General features: G+C 34.7%; 1 long non-coding RNA gene across 1 annotated transcript in view; it reads left to right on the forward strand.

Annotated features, from left to right (window-relative positions):
* Window positions 1–4,930, forward strand: part of LOC117679934 (uncharacterized) — a 119,154-nt gene that overhangs the window by 112,975 nt on the left and 1,249 nt on the right. The window lies entirely within an intron of this gene.

Raw genomic sequence — 4,930 nt, forward strand, 5'->3', positions numbered from 1 at the left:
ATGGGTTTAAAAATAGTTCACAGTTCTTTCAAAAAAGAAGACTTCTAGTACATTATTCACAGGTTTATGATATCATATGGGTGCCCAAATTCTAGTGAGAATTACAGTGGTACCTTGCTTTGGTACTCAATTGCTTTGAAACTCATTGAATTTGGTACTCAATGCATTTTGACGTGAAAATTTTGTCTCGGTACTCATCCTTTGTTTGGTATTCAATGCAAAGGTTGGACCTGTTGTTGTCAGCTGCCTTGTGACTCACTACACTATTGTCTATGAGAAAATTTTGTTTGATAATCATCATTTTTGATACTCATTGCGCCTCTCGGAATCAATTAGTGATGAGTACCTAGCAGTGGTGGATTTTTTTTTTACTACTGTTTCTGTGGGCGTGGCTTGGTGCATGTGGCAGGGGAAGGATATTGTAAAATCTCCATTCCCACCCCACTCTGGGACCAACCAGAAGTATTTGCCAGTTCTATGAACTACTCAAAATTTTCACTACGAGTTCTCCAGAACCTGTCAGAACCTGCTGAATAGCACCCCTGGTACAGAGGTACAATTGTACTGTTTAGTTGAAAAGCATTTTTCTGCAAATATTATTCTAAATCAATGTCTCTGGGCAGAATGTAAAAAGAAAAGAAACATCAATTATCACATCCCAGAGGTACTCTGCGTCTAGAGGGTGGCTAATAAATTTTACAAACAAACAAATAAATAAATAATATATGCGTTGATTTCCACAAGGTTGTCCCTATTTTCTTTTCTTCAGAATAGGTTATTTATTTATCAAATTTATATAGCTGCACAACTCACATACAGTGAGATGGTTGGTTCCATTAGATATAACAGTGTAAACCACATAGTCATTAGTAAGAGTTCCTTCTGTATCACATAATAATATAAAGACAATCCCTGTGCATATAGATTTGTGGAACAGAGTCAGTCCAGATTAAATTTTTCCACTAGGAAAAAAAAAAGAGTAAGAATTCCAAAAAGTTATTGAGGTAGCTCTTATTAGTGAGGAAATATCCTTATTGTAATTGTGATGAACAGTGAAAAAAAAAAGGGGGGGGGATTTAGAATTCTCCATTATAATGAAAGTCCTTAAAGTTGCATAATGATAGTCCTACATTCCAGAATTTATGAATAGAAATTTAAATATTAAAACTCTTCATGATTTGGTGTTTCAATATCTTTAGTTGGATTCTACCTGCCCTGTAAGATCTTTTAGAGATCCTTGTCCCTCATTTCTGGGGTGTTATAGGATCTGAAGCTAGAAGGTGCTGCTTCTGTATAGCAGCTCAATGGTTTGGACTGTCCCCCGCTGAGATTGATCTGGCCTCCATGATACTTTGTAGGAAGTTATGAAAAATACATCTTTTTTGAGGTGCCTTTTAGCACTGTGTCATCATGTGTTATTATTTTTCTCTCCTACTTTGATTTTGAAATTCTGATTGAATATTGTTTTAATTCTGTTGCCTTTATTGCAATATCAGAGTCATGAGATTGTTACAGTATGAAAATAGAATAAATAAATACCTACATATATTTATCTTATCCTTTTTTGAACCAAACTGGAATTGAAAAAAAATTAGTCAGAAGCCCATTTTTTGAATAATTGTTCAGGGAAAAGTGGCAATTTGTTAATTGGAATTAATGCCTGCAAAAGCTGACTTTTAAGCATGCTGGTCACTGAAATAATTTACATGTCTTTCCCTAAGAATTTGCTGGATAAGCATTTAGTCCACTTTCTATGTCACGCAGTAGCCAAGTAGATCTGTTCAGGAAGCTTGCTGATTTTTTTAAAAAAAATTTGATTTATATGCTTTGATATATATGATTTGTTGTTGTTAGTTGTGAAGTCGTGTCCGACCCATTGCGACCCCATGGACAACATTGCTCCAGGCCTTCCTGTCCTCTACCATCCTCTGGAGTCCATTTGAGCTCATGCCTACTGCTTCAGGGACTCCATCCAGCCACCTCGTTCTCTGCCGTCCCCTTCTTCTTTTGCCCTCAATCTTTCCCAGCATTAGGCTCTTTTCCAGTGAGTCCTTTCTTCTCATTAGGTGGCCAAAGTATTTGAGTTTCATCTTCAGGATCTGGCCTTCTAAAGAGCAGTCAGGTTTCCAAATCTTACATTTCAACCAGAACTATTTAATAAATTTGTCCTTTATTCAGGAGATATTATACAAACATCTAGAATAGTAGCCATTGACAGCCCAATCCACCATAAATTTGATTAATGAATTTTAAGGCATTTTAAGGCATTGCTAGAAATTGGGAGACCATGAAATCTAGTTTCTACTTAGGCAAATAGCCAGCTGGGTGACCTTGTGTCTCAGCCCTAGGAAGCAGGGAATGGCAAACCACTTCTGAAACTTTGGCAAGACAATTGCCAATATCTATCTATCTATCTATCTATCTATCTATCTATCTATCTATCATTCATTCATTCATTCATTCATTCATTCATTCATTCATAAAAATAAAATAGGTGACCATAACCACATCTGTAGGTACTGGATTTCACAATTTAAATTTTCATATGTAAAAAACGCAAGTTATTTTATTGAACTTGAATGATTCTGGATTGAGTTTCAATGATAGACCCCATGGCGAGAGAAGAAGAAAAATCTCAGTATTTTTATTCTGTGCATTGTTTTGCAAACTGTATGTGTCCCTCTTTGTTTTTACTCTCAACTAAAAGCTTAGAATATTACACCAACACAGGAGGTTTTTCCTATAGGAAATTTCTGTAACACCCCACCCCCCTAATATTTTGATAGTTTCTTGAAATGAAGAAAGATGAAAAGAGGAGAGGGGAAAAAAGGACGGAGAATATCTTTGTCAGCCTGATCTACTGAATTACAATGTCCAGTGCTACTTTGTTTGGTACACTTCTACATTTATCTTGTCAGAATACATGATAAACCCATTAAAATTATTATTGGCACAGAGCATGGGACTTGATTAAGACTTGGCAGACAAGGTTCCAAAATCTGTTCCTTTTCCTCCTCCTTTCCTCCCCACACCAGAATGATATTAAATCACTAAAGCCACAAGAAGAAACTCAAATTATTTAAGTAAGACGGTACTTTCCATTTCAGCTTACCCCAGGCAAATTAAACAGCCCCCCTTGAAACAGTGACAAGAAGACTTATAAGAGCTTAAGAGCACCAGACACCAATTACATTTTGAGAAGTAAATGCCATAATTAACAAGACATATACTTTAATCTAAAGTAACCCAAATATGTGGCTGGATAAAGAAAAAAGGTATAGATAAACTCTGTAATTATAATAAATCAGTGCACAGGGGAAATGTATACCTTTGAGGGATATTTCTTTATTCCACAATTAACGTGCAGATGTCTCTGTAAGCATTCTTCTTTTTGCCATATGTAATATGCCACAGTCCCTTTCTTTTCAATGTTGGGATTCAGCTATTGTGTCCTATACCTTTACCAGTTTATACACCTGAGTATAAGTGGTAATAATGTTCCAATCTCCATGATCTTAGAAGACAAGAAAAGATGCTGGAAAAGAAAATAGATCTCAATTTTTTTAAAAAAACAAGACTTTTCCCTAAGTTTGGTCATTAGAATCAGCTTCTCTTGAAAGAGACTATTACACTGAAGCTATATACTTTTACTTACCATTATTTGGGATGTTCAACATCTATAATAATTCTAAGGTTTTGTTTAAACATTAGTGGCTTTCTTATGGTTATTTCCACTGAACTCAAGGATGAGACAGTATTTATCTGTAAAAGCTATCCAGGACTATCTCCTTACTACAGTACTGCACACATTTTTTAATGTTTCGTCTATGTTATGCTACATATAAGAGCTGGAAGCAGATAGAAATAAGACAGTGGGAAAATTCCTTTCTGTGCTGTACTTATTAAATAAAGCAAGAAAATGTAACTTGAAGTCCAGGATCATATTCAGTCCCAAAACTTTGCCTATCCCTAGAGCCCCGCCCCCAAAGAATTTTGATTGTCAATATGACATAAGGAAGAAATTAAATTTATGGGAATAGTCATGTGATCTGTAATTATAAAACTTGGTTACGTGAAATCAAACTTTCTTTTTGTCCCAAATTTGTCCGTATTTTGCACTGGCTTCACCATCTTATTAAGAATAAAGACCTTGAAGCATTACAGAAAGGTCAACTGTAGCATATAGACTATAGGCTACAGACCAAGAAACAATCAGTATGGTACACCAATCAATACTTTTGGATTTGGGAAAAGCCAATAGTCTCCACTTATCTCTTTGACACATATCTGTAGCCTTCTCACCACCGGTTTTAGAATAAATAAATGCACTGCGTACAGTGGGAATTTTATACATTTTATTGGACAAAAATAATAGTGAATAACTCAAATAAGTATCAAAATGAAATATCTATGTTCTAGCTCCATATTCTCCATATTAAGAATGGGGAACTGATGTTGTTTATGTATGCTGAAATCTTTCCCATAATTAATATATTTACCATAAGTGAGTCTATGTGTAACTGAAAGTAAATATATATTCTTACTGTTTATTCCTGACATTTTTTCTCATCATTTCCCCTGCAGCTTGACCTGTACAGAATTTCAGTTCTATATATAAAATGGAGTAGGAATCTATCATCTTGTAATGTACCAGTCAAAATCATGATGCTATGTAAATAGATCTTCATCACCATTAATACCTTAGAATAACTGATTTAACCATGATTATACATTATAAACAAATGGATTTTGTTTATATACAAGTGGATTTGACCAGATGGACTATCAGTGTACACCAGAAGGATTTTTACCATTGTTTTGTTTTTCTATTAAGAACAGAGTTTTGTAAGCAGACATAGATAAAACCACCTTCTTTTATTTTCATTACATTTTAAATAGGTGACGCTGTGTGATTCTCTTTTGATTTTAG

Source organism: Pantherophis guttatus, chromosome 8 (assembly GCF_059756535.1).
Source record: "Pantherophis guttatus breed Tessera chromosome 8, ASM5975653v1, whole genome shotgun sequence".
NCBI lineage: Eukaryota > Metazoa > Chordata > Lepidosauria > Squamata > Colubridae > Pantherophis > Pantherophis guttatus.